Genomic DNA, 18,176 nt, shown 5'->3' with positions numbered 1-18,176 from the left:
GTGGACTTTGTCATCTTCAAAGGTGTGTCCCTTGTTCTTCAGGTGAAGGTGGACTGCAGAGTTTTCACCTGAAGAAGTGGCTCTCCTGTGTTGTGTTATGTTCTTGTGTAATTGTTGTTTAGTTTCTCTAATGTAAACATCTGGACAGTGCTCCTACACTGGACTGCATAAACGACCCCACTGAGCTTCTGTTTGGGTGTTTTGTCTTCTGGATGGACCAGGTTCTGTCTGAGGGTGCTGTTGGGGTTAAAGTTTACTGGGATGTTGTGTTTGGAGAAGATTCTTCTAAGTTTCTCTGAGACTCCTGCCACGTATGTGATGATGGTGCCTTTGTGTAAAGGGTGTTGTTGTTAGGTTGGTAGCAGAGCTCTCATGTTTAGTGGTAAGTTAAGTGAGATCATGGAATGGGATCAAGAATTTTCTACTGACAGGAAAAAGATCTCAGCTAACATAGCTGTAGATCACACTGGATAAGTCGCTGTGGTTGCATTTATTTTACATTTATTTTACTACCTCTTACTAGAGCTGTCTTTAGTAAGCACAAAATATCTTTGGTTGTACACCTGTGCAATAGCAATAAATGATCTTGATTCCTGTTAAATGTACTTCCTCAATGAGTGACCTTTTCAGGCTAAAACAACAAAATGACAAATACAGACAGAAGGACGACTTATTTCTTCTTTTATAATGCGTTGCATCACCACCTGGTATCAGAACAGGACTCAGTATTGGAAGATAATCAAAAATCAAACAACTTGGACTCAGATCAGGGGCAAAAATGTGGTTGTAACATCTCTAGATATGTCAGCTTTAAAAACTAAAACTATTATTTATGAACTAACATTAACACTAATGACACTAATTTATACATTTTTATTATGTTGTTTGAACCCAAGTCTCTCATTATCTGAATTTTCTAACTTATTGGATTGTTCTATAAGTGCCCCTTTTTTTACTTTGAGCACCCGCCCCGTCAAAGGTCTCTGCACGACCCTGCACGAAGTTAACTGCTAACTTGATAAACTGATTGAATAGGATAGGTGGAAATGATGTTGGATGCAGCGTTCACGTTTCGTGTACGTTTGTGTACGTTGCAAGCAGGCGGGAGGAGTATCAGAAATCCATGGAAGATGACTGATAAACATAACTAATTTGGTGCAAACATTTACTCGCCAGGTGGCAGGTAGAGCTCAAAAATTTACTCGCCAAATGGAGCAATTTGCTCGCATTTGGCGAGTGTTAATTTTGGACCCTGGTTGATACATTGCAGTATAGAAGAGCAAATAATACAGTCGTGGCCTAAGGTTTTTAAAATTGCATAAGTATTGGAAACTGAAAAAGTTTAGGATTTTTTATAATAATTAGCATAAACTCCAGAATGTTATATTTCAGTACATCACAGAAACAACTGAGACAAAGATCTAAAAGGAGTTTATTAAAAAATACTTGTAAAAACTAATACTTGTGTCCAAGGGCGTAGGAACGAGTTTAATATTGGGGGGACACATTTTAGAAATCTAACAAATCTGTTGTAGGTCAATACATAGGTCAACTTCACTGAAAAAAAATACATTTAATGATAATTTCTAATTCTAACGTGTCACTGAGTGTTTCATGCAGGCTGAACATGAACATAGTCTCCTACCGCTATCTCCTGCATTAGCTTCTGATAGAAAATCTGATAGACGGTGAAACTCTAGGATTAGAAAAGTCTGACAGATGTGACTCTGGGCGTAAGGCAAAGCCCAGAAAGACAAGAAAATAACTTTTATAGCTCAGTTCACTAACATTCTGGGTTTTTTTTTGATCGGGGACCCATGAGCCAGCCAGAAGGGGTGGACACTTAGGCTCCCCATTAGCCAGATCCAGGTGATTACTGGCCAACGTGGACGTTTTAATTATAAAAACGCTGTTCATGTGTCAGTACTGTTTTATTTTTATTTAATAATATGAATGTAGGATATATTATCTTATTCATATGGGTAGATATGTGTAAACAGATTTGATACAAGACTAAAGCTGTGAATATTCAGTCTGAATTGATCTGACTCTAATCAGAATATTTTAAACTACATCAGCCAAAAATGCTGACCAACAATCAGAAAAATCTGTTTGCTTCTGACAGAATGAAAAAAGAAATAATTCACTCACAACAACAGCTGGAACTACGTTAATTTTCAGATGGACAAAAGAAAAAAACAGCAGCCAAAATTGCAGTCTAAATGCACCAGAAAGCAGAGTTTAACACTTATTTTTCTGATATTTCTAAGGAAGCGTGTACAGAATGTAATTTATTCTTAAACCGTACTGCCCAGCCCTACTTGTAATGGGATTACAGATATTTAACTGTGTTCACTTATTATTACATTCAAATCTTCCTCTCATCAGCAACCTAAAATCATCTCACTCTTCACTGTAGCACCTCAGCAGGTCTGGCTCTCCCTGCCTCACCCTCAGCAGGTCTGGCTCTCCCTGTCTCACCCTCAGCAGGTCTGGCTCTCCCTGTCTCACCCTCAGCTGGTTTCTGCTGAACTTCATCTGATCTCTAATATAAAAACAGTGGACATGAAGGAGTAAAAATACTGCTGGACGACTAGTGCAACATTTAAATCATGGTTGTTATAGTATTATTTAGTCGTGTTCACTTGTTATCATGCTCGAATCTTCCTCTCATCATCAACCATCTGTAGCGCCTACCTGCACCTCAGCAGGTCTGGTGCTCCCTGTCTCACCCTCAGCAGGTCTGGCGCTGCCTGTCTCACCCTCAGCAGGTCTGGCGCTGCCTGTCTCACCCTCAGCAGGTCTGGCGCTGCCTGTCTCACCTTCTTCATCATTTTCCTGCTGAACTTCCTCTGGTCTCTCATATGAAAAAAGTGACATGAATAAGGTTTAAAAATGAAACGTGATGAGAATGTAACAAACAAGCAACAATCACACTTACTAACTCCATTTTTATGTGGAGATTCAACTTTTTTTAATTTGTATCAAATGGTTTTTGTCTGTTACTGTAAAATTCGCCATTTTTTTGTTGACTAGTAGTGTTGTTTAATGTTTAATGCTAACTAGCAAGATGTTTACGTTAGTCAGCCATTTTAGCTTTTGACCAGAAATACTAAATTATTACTAACTCACATTTCCTTTCTTTCTTTTTTTGCCCATGAGAAGAACTCGCTGAGCTGCTGTCGTCTGTCTCTGAGCCAGTGTTGCCAACTGTTTTGGACTGAAAGTAGCTGAAGTTCCACCCAAAAGTCCCTAGATGTCGCCAGATGACGCCACGTGTTAATTTGCATACGACGTCATCTGGTTTGCGTGATGACGTCACCACATTTGGGTCGTAACGTCACTGATCTTGTAGAATAAATCAAATAAAACCTACGTGATTTTATAAAAAAAAAATATTTACTTTTTAATATTTTATTAAAATAAAAAAACATAGAATACAAAACAGCAGCCTTTAAAACATCAAGGAAATATGGCACAAAAAATGGAAGGAATATTTTTATTTTGTCTGAAGGGAATGGAACTCTTAAACACAAAAATATTAAATTGATAAGAATGTATGTATGATTGAATTAAAATGAATTTTCTCTTTTAGTTTTCAAGTGCCTTGAGATGTCTTCTGTTGTGATTCAGTGCTATATATTGACCTAACAGATAATATATATATCTATTTTGTTTTTGTTTGGTTTTGTTGTTTTTAGTACTTTTGTGTCAAAAGAAGCAGGCCGTATTTAGTATTCAGAAACGTTACACGCAAGTGCCAATGACCTGAGGTGTTTGTCTTACAGTATTATTCTGTTTTTTATAAAAGTTTTAAATGTGCTACGTTATTGAACTCATCATTGAGCTCCAATGTTCCTTGAATGCACCACAAGTGGTGCGAGAAGCCAGGTGTGAGTGCGACGCTGCCTGCCAGTGCCAGCCGAGCTCAGCTTCCGAAATGCAGCTGGATGGCGGAAGGAGCGGTCACCCTTTATGTAGCTCCAGTGGCTATGGCCGTGTTCGAGATGAGCCAGTTCTACGCAGAATAGATCACCGGTGATCGGCGCGCAGTGCTTGCAGGTTAGATTTGTGTCCGACTTGACGCCGACTTGCTCTGACGTCATGCCTACGTAGGCAACGATAACCTCGTGAGATCAAGGCAGCCGCAGATTTTGGAGCAAGGCGCTGCAGTTGATGTCCACCGGCTGCAAAACCTAGGGCATGATGGGAAACGCCTGGCTCTCACCTGATCTAAGTTCTGATTGGTTCACATTTTGATCCAAACATCCGGTGGTTGAATGCAAAATGTTAGTTGGTCACATGTATTCTTTAAATCATGTAACGTTGATGATGATAACTATACAGGCCATAAAGAAGAATATGGTTTTGTGTTCTTTTGTCACGTTTCCTTTGAGCACACTAAACCTACAGCTGATAACCTTTACTTATTATTACATTCATGTCTTCATATACAATATATGATGTCCACAAACACGTGAGGATGTGTTTCAGTTGCTAATAGGCACCAGAATTAAAATAAATAATTAAACAAGCATGAACTCTAATGCGATATCTTCATCCGTCGTCACCCGTTAGCTACACATGCAGGGAAATCTGTCCGACTTAAACGCCGGCTTTCAGCCACGCCCCCTGCTGCGTCCGTCTGCCCTCGTCTGCTTTCCAGGCGAGGCGCTGCTCAACTCGAACAAGGCCTTTCTCAAATAATGGACTTGTGAAAACCCACAAAAGGTTTGAATGGCCAATGGGGGTAGCGTGATCATGCTGCATGCACATACGCAGATCATTTTCTTTCTGATCCTCTGGAAGGAAGGACGTTGTCGGTACAAGATCTGCTCGGGTGCAAAATCGGCTTGGGGTCCTTTGACTGCCGATGATGTCAAACTACGGCAAACCCACTCGGACAAAATACACTACACATCTATACTGTTGGAAAGAATTTAGCAGTTTCGTTATTAAAATAATGTTTCTTAAGACGTAAGTTTGTGTTTATAATGGTATTTGTAAAATAAAACACTATTTTATTCATAATGTTGAACTCCTCTTTGAGCACATCCCTTGAAGGATCATAGGTATTAGCAACACCTGTGAAATTGTATTTGCAGGAAAGAAGTGTGTCCCGTTTATTGAAGTATTTTGTGTTTAGAGTTTTTGACGTCTTGTCCATGCGTAGTTCAGTTACGCTCATAGCTGCTAGCCAAAACTCTGGAGTTAAAAGTTTTCTGGCTTTACTAAAATACCTGTCTGTACTTATTTGATTGATGGTAGTTTACTTTCTATTAGACTCCAAATGTAATCATTTGGCACATTTCTAATTCATAATTTGTAATAATGTAATCTGTGATATTAGCATTAGCATTCCTATGGGTTTTTCCACGTATATTAGCATTGCGCTAACCACTCGCTGCCAAATTGCAGCCTTTGCGATTAGAAAATCTCCTTTTGTCACATCGCAATTTAATTGCACATGCAGTTAATCGTTCAGCCCTAAAATACATGCAACTCTATGCTAAAAGTGTATTTTCAAAGAGGTAATGATGGATTTCTTTGTAAAATTTGTCCATCTTTCCAACAGAAAGATCTGCCTGGACCAACGTAACGTGATTACGTAATTCCGTAAGGTTCATGTTCAGCCAATCAACTACTTTAGCGTCATCGGCAGTCGACGGACCCCGAGCCAATTTTGCACCCGAGCAGATCTTGTACCGACAACGGTCCTGTCGCTTCAGATGCATCTCTAATCTGCAGGTAAAGCCGGCTACAAAGTTGTAGTCAAAGTAGCTGAGGGGGGTCAGAAATGTCGCCAGATTTGTCTCTAAGCGCTTTTTTGAAAAAAAAAAAAAGTCGTTACAGGGGTCTGAAAAGTAGTTAGAAATGGCGACAAAGTCGCTAAGTTGGCAACACTGTCTCTGACACCTGTGTCTGCCCTGGCTCCTGCTTCACTCAGCCAGCCTGTCTAACTCCCTGAGGGGAGGGGCTGTGTCGGAGAGAAGTCCGCGGTGTCTTTCAAAATAAAAGCTCGCGAGTCAAATATTTCAAAATCAATCTTTTTCTTCTCCTTGTTATTGGGGGGGATAAATGTGCGTTTGTCCAATATTGGAGGGGACACGTCCCACCTGTCCCCCCGGTTCCTACACCCTTGCTTGTGTCATTCTCAAAACTTTTAGCCATGACTGTAGTTATTTTTTTGCATTATAATTTTTAGATTAAACTATCTTGAAATATTGGAGAGGGTTGAATAAGTTTCACTTCTTCCAACTCCATGTATAGGTGGCCTAGTGTCCTTTTTCCCAAATCACATTTTATCCTATCTCAAACACGGCATGTTACCTTTTTGGACATACTTTGAAGTACAATTACTTAAAAAGTACACAGTAAAAGTAGTTCATACTTTGGTACCAGGTAGTACTCGAGGTACTTAGTATGTGTGTATCAAAAAGGCACATTTAGCATTTCAGCCCATTCTGTCGCTCATCTCCAGCTCTTCTCCATTACGCCGAGGACACACCGGCCGCGGAAGCACCGCGAAAATGGGACCGCCTTCATTCGGCGCCCTTGTTAAGCTATTCTATAGCCTTGCGCCGGCACTCCAGCCCGCGCCATGCAGCGATCGTTTCGGCGTCTGCAATATTTTTTTCGCGAGCCGCGGGTGAATCGCGTCAATTCTGGCATGAAGTCAAACCTAGACATAGGAGGCAGGCCGGTAAATTTAACAAAATAAAGCATTTCAAAATAAAATTCCGCAATAGTCAAATGTGTTTGTAATCAGACACTGCAGAAAAACCACACGAACACACACACACACACACACACATTGAACTTGTGTGCGTGTGTGACCAAGTGAAGGGGGTATGGTTTTGGGTGTCTTTTTTCCGGAGCAAACAGGACAGAGAGGCAGACAGTCTGAGGCAAGCAATTAAGATGGACGACTTTAAATTAATTATGGAAGTTGAGAAACACAAGGAGCTGTAAGGCCCCCGAAAAACATTATTTACGTACCCATTTTGGAAGAAACTGCTAGGATACAGCTGCAGAATTGGAGCGGGTTCCAAGAGATTCAACTGGCAGAAACAACTGGTTCATACCATAGGTTCACACACACACACACACACACACACACACACACACACACACACACACACACACACACTCAGGGTAGTTGGAGTTGGCGAGCAGCGGCCGAATTTCGTGAGCGATTCGCTTCGCGGCACTTCCGCGGCCGGTGTTTATGGCGCCAGACCCGTGCCACAACCCGTGCACGCGGATTGGGTCCACAGCGCGCATGTGAACGGGACTCGCGAGCGAAAATATACATGGCAGCGCGCATGTGAACGGGACTCGCGAGCGAAAATATACATGGCGAGAGGTCATTTGTGCACTGAGAGGGAGCAAACTGTGTCTGTGAGCGCACAAGGATGTGCACAAGTGACAAACCTGCGTGCGCGCATTGTCAACGAGCACACGGCAGAGGAAAACGTGCGCGCGCGGCAGCCTCTGTGCGCGCTCGGCAGCCGCTCTGCGCGCTCGGTTTCTGACTCCTGCTTGCTCGGCTGTGAAGGGGTTTTGGCACTCTGGAGGCGTGGCCTGTTGCAGATCTTCTCTGTCCTCTGATTGGTTAGTTTTGCCCGGACTTTACCCTCTACCTCATTGGCCCATTGGCTTCCTGTCGGACCAAAATGATAAGAGGTGTATGCATATAAAAAAGTCTGATTTTCAGTAGTTGTTGTCATAGCTCAGCTGGGAGAGCGGGTGACTCTCCCCCTGGAGGATCCAGTTCGAGTCCGGGCAAGGTAATCAATGTAGATGTTATCTTATTTTTTCCTAATTCCTGTGATATTATTTTACAGTTGTGACCGTTCAACTGTCATTAAACGTCTGAATGTTTGCTGGGCAGTATTTTTAAAAGTGCACATAAGCTAGATGGTTTTAACCATATAAAATTATATTTTTTGTGATACTGGAAAAATACATACTGAAATAAAACTACTGATTGAAAACTTTATGACTGTGGTTGTACAATATATGACTCACTAATACACTGCAAACGCCCTTAGAGTGGGGCTTCCAGAGAGAGAGAGAGAGAGAGAGAAGTTCTTGCCTCATTAATGTATTGTTTATTTTTTTCAGCATTTAATTGACAAATTATCCTTTCAAATAATTAATTGATGAGTTACATAATTGTCCATTTAGAATTTGTAGAGGTGTTCAGGATGGAGCCTCTAGGGGGCGCCTGGGGACTGATAGTGAGAGAAAAAAGGAATGTGTGCTGGGGCGGGAAAAAGAATAAAGGAAGTCTTGTGAAAATTAACGAGTGGCTCCGTGGTCTTCATTTCATCGATTAAAGACTTCTACATGGTGTCAGAAGAAAAGAAGGACCTATTGTGATTTGGCAGAGCAAGCTTAGTTGCAGAACGAGGGTGTAGGAAGATGACGGATCAGATATTCTCCATCGCACCTCCGGGTAATTTCAACTTTGAGGAGCCCAGCTCCTGGCCGCAATGGATATGCCGGTTTGAGAGGTTTCGGCGGGCGTCCGGACTCGATGGAAAAGTGGAGGATTATCAAGTCAACTCCCTGCTGTACGTGATGGGGGACAGGAGCGACGACATCCTCGGCACATTACCGCTCTCTGACCAACAAAAGGCAGTGTATGCAGACGTGACAAGAGTCTTTGGGGAACATTTCATCGGTAAGCACAATGTTATCTATGAACGGGCCAAGTTTAACAGTAGACAGCAGCAGCAGGGCGAGTCTGCAGAAAATTTTATCACCGTTGTGCATAAATTAGCAGAACACTGTAAGTTTGGAGCTTTAATGGAGGAAATGATAAGAGACCGCATCGTGGTTGGAATAAGGGATTCCAGGCTCTCAGAGAGACTGCAGTTAGACCCAGACCTGACGCTGGCTAAAACCATAACCCAGGTCAGGCAGCAAGAGGAAATAAAAAAACAACAGCAGCTGCTGCGAGGGGGCCACACCGAAAGTAAAGGGGCTAATGTGGATGCCATAAACACCAATAGAGGGAGACCACACTATAGACAGACACCTCCACGCAGGCCAGAGCAGTTCATGTCCATTCCAAAAGCCTCAGATAAGAGTCATTATGAAGAAAAATGTAAGAGATGCGGCAAGGGCCCGCAACACCCTTGGAAACGGTGCCCAGCCAAGGAGACGGAGTGTCGGAAATGTAAAAAAAAGGGACACTTTGCTGCAGTTTGCAGATCATCACAGAGAGTGGAAACATTAGTGGAGAGCGACCCAGAAGAGGACATAGCTTTTATGGGGTCTGTTAATACTGATGAGACTGAGGAGGAATGGCTGAAAAAACTCAGTTTTAATGGAGAAAATGTGACGTTCAAACTGGATACAGGAGCTTCAGTCACAGCGGTTCCAGCTTCTATGTATTCCGAAGTGCGGGATGGCAGCTTCCTGGCACCTTCTAAAAAGATTAAAGGTCCTGATAACTGCCCTTTAAAAGTCCTGGGGGTCATGAGAGCACACATCAAATCTGAAAAAACAGAAACAAGACAGGATGTGTATGTGGTGTCAAACCTAGTGATGCCTTTAATGGGACTCCCTGCCATAATAAAGCTGAACCTGATAAAGCAGGTAGCTTCAGTCCAGCAGGAGAAGCAAGAAAAATGCCATCAGTACAAAACTATGTTCCCAAAAGTGTTTACAGGCCTTGGGAAGCTGGAAGGGGCATATAAAATAAAACTGAAAGAAGGAGTGGTCCCCTATGCTCTCTCAGCCCCACGCAGAGTCCCTTTACCTATGAAAGAACAAGTAAAACAAGAGCTAGAGAGGATGGAAGCAATGGGGGTTATAAGGAGAATCGAGGAGCCTAACGCATGGTGCGCCGGGATGGTGGTGGTTCCCAAGCAAAACAAAAAACCCCGCATTTGTGTGGACCTCACTCGACTGAATGAAAATGTGTGCAGGGAACGTCACATCCTACCTGCAGTGGATGATACGCTGGCTCAGCTGGAAGGGGCAAAAGTGTTTTCTAAATTAGATGCAACATCTGGGTTTTGGCAGGTGCCTCTACACAAAGATTCCCAGCCATCAACAAATTTTATTACCCCTTTTGGCCGATATTGCTTCCAGCGACTCCCTTTTGGCATATCGTCTGCACCAGAACATTTTCAGTTGAGGATCTCGCAGATCATCGCAGGAGAAAAAGGAGCGTTGTGCCACGCGGATGATATTCTAGTGTTCGGCAAAGACAAAGCGGAACACGACGAACGGCTACAGCAGGTGCTTAAAAGATGTGAGAAGGCTGGCCTAACTCTCAATGAAAAATGTGAGTTTTCGGTGGAGAGAGTGAAGTTTCTAGGACACAACATAAGCGCAACAGGAATCGAGGCAGATCCGGATAAAATCAGCGCCATTGAAAACATGCCCGAACCACGAAATGTGGAAGAGGTCCGCCGTTTCCTGGGGATGGTGAATTATGTCGGCAAGTTTTCATCCAGCCTACCAGCCCTCACGAAACCTCTGAGAGACCTGCTAAAAAGTGACAGCACATGGACGTGGGACGCTCAACAGAGGACAGCGTTTGAAAAGATAAAAGAGGAACTGAGTTCTCCCCCAGTGCTGGCACAGTATAGTCCCACAAAGGAAACAATGGTGTCAGCAGACGCGTCCTCATATGGACTCGGAGCGGTTCTTTTACAGCGGCAGGCGGATGACAGGTGGAGACCTGTTATGTATATATCACGGAGCCTGACACCAACAGAGGTACAATATGCCCAGATTGAAAAAGAGGCTCTTGCTGCAACGTGGGCCTGTGAACGACTTAGCTCATACCTGCTAGGTTTGGAGTTCACAGTGAGAACCGACCACAGACCTCTGGTCTCCCTGTTAGGTTCTCGAGCCTTAGACGACCTACCACCAAGAATCCTAAGATTCAGGCTCAGACTGCTGAGGTTCAACTACAAAATTATTCATGCCCCTGGCAAACAGCTTGTCACAGCAGATGCTCTCTCCAGAGCTCCTCAAGGACTGGAGGACAGAGAAGCCAATAGCAGCTTGCAGCAGGAATGTTGTATGTATGTTGACCACATCCTACAACAACTTCCTGCCACAAAAGTAAATTGGCTCACATCATGGACGTTCAAAGCTCCGACAGCGTTTGTAAACAGCTGAAAACATTTACGGAAAAGGGCTGGCCCTCCAACAGGAGGAACGTCCCAGAGCACCTTCTTCCATTTTGGCCCGAAAGGACTGATATTCATCTGGCGGAGGGCCTGCTTCTCAAAGGCAAGAGGATTTTGATTCCAGCATGCATGCAGACAGAAATGTTGGACAGGTTGCATGAAGGGCATCAGGGGGTGACTAAATGTGTGGCACGTGCACAAGAATCCCCGTGGTGGCCGGGGATAACACGACAGATCAAAGACATGGTGGAAAGGTGTGAAATCTGCTGCCAGTTTTCACAAACAAAGACAGAGCCACTGATGACTACGCCTCTACCACCACGCCCTTGGCAAAAAGTAGTGGCTGATATCTTTCAGTGGAAAAACAGCCATTATATTGTGGTTGTGGACTACTTCTCCCGATACATCGAAGTAGCCAACCTCCCATTCTTCACAACAGCTACAACGGTGGAGCGGCTGAAGGTGATCTTTGCAAGATTTGGTGTGCCGGAATGCCTGGTGACGGACAATGGCCCGCAGTTTGCTTCCTCGGACTTTAGTCTGTTTGCCCAGGACTATGGTTTCCGGCATGTGACCAGTAGCCCTCGTTACCCTCAGAGCAACGGGGAAGCAGAGAGGGCCGTCAGGACAGTCAAACAGCTGCTCAGTAAAAGTCCAGACCCTCAGAGGGCTCTCTTAGCCTACAGAGCTACACCGTTAGCTCATGGACTGAGTCCAGCGCAACTGCTGATGGGGAGGCGGATAAGGTCCACAGTTCCCACCACAGCACAAGCGTTGAATCCAGCCTGGCCGAACCTTGGAGCCTTCAGGAAAAGGGATAAAGAGTTGAAGGAGAGGCAGAAGAATTCGTTCAATAGGAGGCATAAGGCCAAAGACTTACCAGTTCTGATTCCGGGCCAAAGAGTGTGGATTAGAACATCACAGTCCACAGCTACGGTCCAGGGTCCGGCCTCAACCCCAAGGTCTTATGTAGTGGAAACCGAGCGAGGGAGTTTTAGAAGAAACAGGGCTCACCTGACTGTACTCCCTGAGACAGAGCTGCCCTGCTCTGAGGAGCCGGTGTCAGACCTGACACAGAGACTCCCGGGTACCACTGTGACCAGGTCGGGAAGGGTTTCCCGCCCACCAGAGAGACTGGACTTGTGAATATTTTCATTTTAGTTGACCCCTACATTTAAAAACAAAAGGGTGATGTTTCTAAAACAAAGGTGTTTATGTTAGATTATATTTTTAAACAAAAGAGTTCAAAATGCTTGGTTGTAAACACTGGACTATAAGTCAGGTTTCTGTTAGAATGATACTGTTATGTTGAGTACAAGGTTATCTTACAAGTAAAGAGTTTTTCAAGCTAAAAGGGGGAGGTGTAGAGGTGTTCAGGATGGAGCCTCTAGGGGGCGCCGGGGGACTGAGAGTGAGAGAAAAAAGGAACGTGTGCTGAGGCGGGAAGAGAAATAAAGGAAGTCTTGTGAAAATTAACGAGTGGCTCCGTGGTCTTCATTTCATCAATTAAAGACTTCTACACTCCACACCCCCTCGGCCACTCTGATGAGCCCGTTCAAAGTCTGTTATGGCTACCAGCCCCCGGTCTTTGCCCACCAGGAACCCGAAGTTGCGGTGCCGGCCGCTCAATCCCTGGTGAGGCGCTGCAGGAACACCTGGATCAAGGCGCGGGCCTCCATAACCCGAGCTAATGCCCGTTACTCTCACCAACATCTCCGCCGACACCGTCCTGGTCCCTCCTATGCTCCTGGCGATAAGGTCTGGGTGTCCACGGCAGACCTCCGTGTCCGTGCCGGGTCCAGGAAGCTCGCTCCCCGGTTCCTTGGGCCCTACCCTGTGCAAAGGGTCATCAACCCGGTCACGTACCGGCTGCCTGCGGGTCTCCGCATCCATCCCACCTTCCATATCTCCCGGTTCAAGCACTACGTGGAACCCTCCCTCCTTCCGCCTCTGGCTCCGGCGCCTCCGCCTGCCCGCTTCCTCGACGGTGAGCCCATCTACACCGTCCGGCGCATCCTGGACGCTCGCCGCAGGGGTCGGGGTAGGGATGGGTGCTTTGGCAAAAATAGAATATCACGATTTTTACAATATTTTGTCAAGTTTTCGATTTTATCATGATTTTTTACTCATGAATAGCATAACTTCAATTGCGTATTAAAGAAGAGAAACATTGAATAATTAAACATTTATTCATATTAGGGATAATCAGCACAGTGCTAACACACTTATATTTTAAACTCACACCAGAGATGATAAAAGCCCTGAGAGAAACTATTACAAAAATCAGTTTTTCTCGTTTTTCAAGTAACTTAACAGAAATTAAAATCGTAAACATATTTAAAGTGCAAACATGTCAATTGCAAACGTATTGTGCAAACATTAACTCGTTCAAAATACTATGTAGCTCCCAGTTGCTCATGTAGTGGATAGTTAAGCTCAAATACGGCTCTGATGTGCGGCTGGACCAGAGATCGCTTGTGGTAGCAAATAACTGCGCATTCTGAATATTTTCTGCAACTCTCACTTTGCATTCAGCGTACATGCGTGGAATGGTGGTGTTCGAAAAATACTTGCGGCTGGAAAACTCGTAGAGCGGATCCAATGTTTTTATCATTTTCTTAAATCCCGCTCCTACTGTTCGCACGGGACACAAATCTTTAACCAAGTGGTACGTCACTGCATCTGTCACACTGTTCCAACGTCTGCTGTCTCTGTCGTAAGGAGTGAGTTTTGTGAGTGTTTCTGTTAGCGTTTGCTGCCTGGAAGAAGCACTAGCAGCTGCAACCGCAGGCTTTTTAGCTTTAGCTGCCAGCTGGCTCTCATTGTATTGTTTGGGATGCTTTCTTTTCAAGTGATTAAACAAGTTTGTGGTCTTGCCATCACTTGCCTTGACGCTCTCCTTACAAACTTTGCAAATGATGTTTCACTGCTCTTTGTCATCTGGTGAAAAACCAAACCAGTTCCATATAATGGATAGGGATGGGTACCTTTAACATTTGAATCGATCCGGTACTAATTCCCGGTACCTACGAATCGATACCGGTACTTAATGGTACCAATTTTCGATACTTTTGAGTGTTTCATATTTTAATTCTCTTTTATAATTAAATATATATTTTTCTCAATATATAACAATATATGATAAATATCACGATAAATAACATTCAACTGTTTGTATTTTAACATCGTCCTTGTAGTTTTATAAGCTGATAATTAAACTGAAGCAAACATCTTTACTGTGAACTAAATTTACTGTGTATTTTCATTCCTTTGGCCGTCTTTGTTCATTTGATTTTTCCTACTGGGAAGTTAGAATTTCCGAGGAGAAAGCGAACGCACCATTAGCTGATATCAACGGTGGCAATGGAAGCTAACATATCAAGCTAACGTTATCTTTAGCAGTTTATTTAGCTGCTGGAGCAGATTAAAACGATGATGCCTCACACTTAGATCATTGTCGCTGGTTTCATCTTCACCCAATCACCCGTCGCATTTAGTAAAGTGAAACCAAACTTTAGAGTGCGTTCATGTTCATCTAGTCGGAAATTCAGAGTTCCGAGGAGAAAGCTAACGCACCATTAGCGAAACGGAAGCTAACATATCAAGGTAACGTTATCTTAAACATTTTATTTACCTACCAGAGCAGATTAAGATGAGGATGTCTCACTTAGATCGTTGTCTGTCGCTGGTTTCATCACCCAGTTACCCATCACATTTAGTGAAGTGGACCCAAGCGTTAGCATGCGTTCTTCTTTCTACCATGCTGCTCTGTTTACAACTCGCTCGCAGGGACCGACGACATAACGCTCTTGCGTATGCGCAGCTTTCTTGGCAAGTTCTCGTTATGAAGGACGGGTACCGAAACGAGGCACCGTTTGAAATGACGTGAATCGGTGCTCGGTCGGTACTATAGAAAAGGCGTTCCTCTTCGGAATGAAAACCTCGTTGTCGCTCTCAGCCGCGGCCGAAGCCATGTTTGTTCACACACAGGTGAAAACAAGCGGGGCGCTAATATATTACTATGACTCACTCTAATTGGTTAAGGGTCAAACAAAGGCGTGTCATTCGCCTGGGGTGAGTTCCCTTTTCATTCAGAGGCAGAAATTCAACAGCAGAGCTGTGAATCGTGATAAAAAGGTCTCTCAAAAATGACAGACCGTCAGATGTGTAGATCGTAAAACGGTCTAAAATCGTCATATCGCCCAGTCCTAGGTCGGGGCTGGCAGTATCTCGTCGATTGTGCGGACTACGGCCCTGAGGAACGGTCCTGGGAGCCGGCCCGCTCCATCTTGGACCCTACCCTTGTCTCTGACTTCTGGGACCGCCGAGGTCGGCCTTTTTATCATTTAAGGCAGATAGCAAAGGTGAAGCCATACCTTCCTGCTAATGTCCTCGAACATGTCATCCACCTGTTCGTGTCTTGCCGATTGGACTACTGCAACTCCCTGTATTCTGGCCGGGACCAGTCCTCCCCACACCGACTTCAGCTGGTCCAAAATGCAGCGGCTCGCTTGCTGACTGGAACCACCAAGTGGGATCACATAACCCCGGTTCTGGCCTCTCTCCATTGGCTTCCTGTCTCTTACAGGATCCGTTTCAAAATTGTACTTTTTGTTTTTAAATCCCTTCAAGGCCTGGCCCCAGTTTACATCTCTGAGCTGCTGTCCGCTTACGTCCCTGCCAGAACCATGAGGTCCAGCTCTCAAGCTCTTTTAACAGTTCCAAAAACCCGCCACAAGACTCGCGGCGACAGAGTGTTCTCTTTGGTTGGGCTCAAACTGTGGAACAAGCTACCTCTCAACATCAGGACCACACAGAATCTAGAGCATTTTAAATCCCTTCTTAAGATGCAATTTTTTGATTTAGCTTTTAATGCAGGTTGACTTGAGCATCTTAATAGTTTTTAACAGTTTTTATCATAGATTGTGACTGCTGTGTGCTCATCTTATTTTAGGTTTTTATTGTTGATTTGTTGTATCTTGATTTGTTTTACCTTGTACAGCGCTTTGGTGTAGCTTTGCTGCTGTAAATGCGCTCTGTAAGTAAAATTGACCTTGACCTTGACCAAAGCTGCAAGACTTATTTCTTCTTTTATAATGCGTTGCATCACCACCTGGTATCAGAACAGGACTCAGTATTGGAAGATAATCAAAAATCAAACAACTTGGACTCAGATCAGGGGCAAAAATGTGGTTGTAACATCTCTAGATATGTCAGCTTTAAAAACTAAAACTATTATTTATGAACTAACATTAACACTAATGACACTAATTTATACATTTTTATTATGTTGTTTGAACCCAAGTCTCTCATTATCTGAATTTTCTAACTTATTGGATTGTTCTATAAGTGCCCCTTTTTTTACTTTGAGCACCCGCCCCGTCAAAGGTCTCTGCACGGCCCTGCACGAAGTTAACTGCTAACTTGATAAACTGATTGAATAGGATAGGTGGAAATGATGTTGGATGCAGCGTTCACTTTTCGTGTACGTTTGTGTACGTTGCAAGCAGGCGGGAGGAGTATCAGAAATCCATGGAAGATGACTGATAAACATAACTAATTTGGTGCAAACATTTACTCGCCAGGTGGCAGGTAGAGCTAAAAAATTTACTCGCCAAATGGAGCAATTTGCTCGCATTTGGCGAGTGTTAATTTTGGACCCTGGTTGATACATTGCAGTATAGAAGAGCAAATAATACAGTCGTGGCCTAAGGTTTTTAAAATTGCATAAGTATTGGAAACTGAAAAAGTTTAGGATTTTTTATAATAATTAGCATAAACTCCAGAATGTTATATTTCAGTACATCACAGAAACAACTGAGACAAAGATCTAAAAGGAGTTTATTAAAAAATACTTGTAAAAACTAATACTTGTGTCCAAGGGCGTAGGAACGAGTTTAATATTGGGGGGACACATTTTGGAAATCTAACAAATCTGTTGTAGGTCAATACATAGGTCAACTTCACTGAAAAAAAAATACATTTAATGATAATTTCTAATTCTAACGTGTCACTGAGTGTTTCATGCAGGCTGAACATGAACATAGTCTCCTACCGCTATCTCCTGCATTAGCTTCTGATAGAAAATCTGATAGACGGTGAAACTCTAGGATTAGAAAAGTCTGACAGATGTGACTCTGGGCGTAAGGCAAAGCCCAGAAAGACAAGAAAATAACTTTTATAGCTCAGTTCACTAACATTCTGGGTTTTTTTTTGATCGGGGACCCATGAGCCAGCCAGAAGGGGTGGACACTTAGGCTCCCCATTAGCCAGATCCAGGTGATTACTGGCCAACGTGGACGTTTTAATTATAAAAACGCTGTTCATGTGTCAGTACTGTTTTATTTTTATTTAATAATATGAATGTAGGATATATTATCTTATTCATATGGGTAGATATGTGTAAACAGATTTGATACAAGACTAAAGCTGTGAATATTCAGTCTGAATTGATCTGACTCTAATCAGAATATTTTAAACTACATCAGCCAAAAATGCTGACCAACAATCAGAAAAATCTGTTTGCTTCTGACAGAATGAAAAAAGAAATAATTCACTCACAACAACAGCTGGAACTACGTTAATTTTCAGATGGACAAAAGAAAAAAACAGCAGCCAAAATTGCAGTCTAAATGCACCAGAAAGCAGAGTTTAACACTTATTTTTCTGATATTTCTAAGGAAGCGTGTACAGAATGTAATTTATTCTTAAACCGTACTGCCCAGCCCTACTTGTAATGGGATTACAGATATTTAACTGTGTTCACTTATTATTACATTCAAATCTTCCTCTCATCAGCAACCTAAAATCATCTCACTCTTCACTGTAGCACCTCAGCAGGTCTGGCTCTCCCTGCCTCACCCTCAGCAGGTCTGGCTCTCCCTGTCTCACCCTCAGCAGGTCTGGCTCTCCCTGTCTCACCCTCAGCTGGTCTGGCTCTCCCTGTCTCACCCTCAGCAGGTCTGGCTCTCCCTGCCTCACCCTCAGCAGGTCTGGCTCTCCCTGTCTCACCCTCAG

This window comes from Nothobranchius furzeri, chromosome 10, assembly GCF_043380555.1.
Source record: "Nothobranchius furzeri strain GRZ-AD chromosome 10, NfurGRZ-RIMD1, whole genome shotgun sequence".
NCBI classification, from domain to species: domain Eukaryota; kingdom Metazoa; phylum Chordata; class Actinopteri; order Cyprinodontiformes; family Nothobranchiidae; genus Nothobranchius; species Nothobranchius furzeri.
This window is presented reverse-complemented; position numbering follows the sequence as displayed.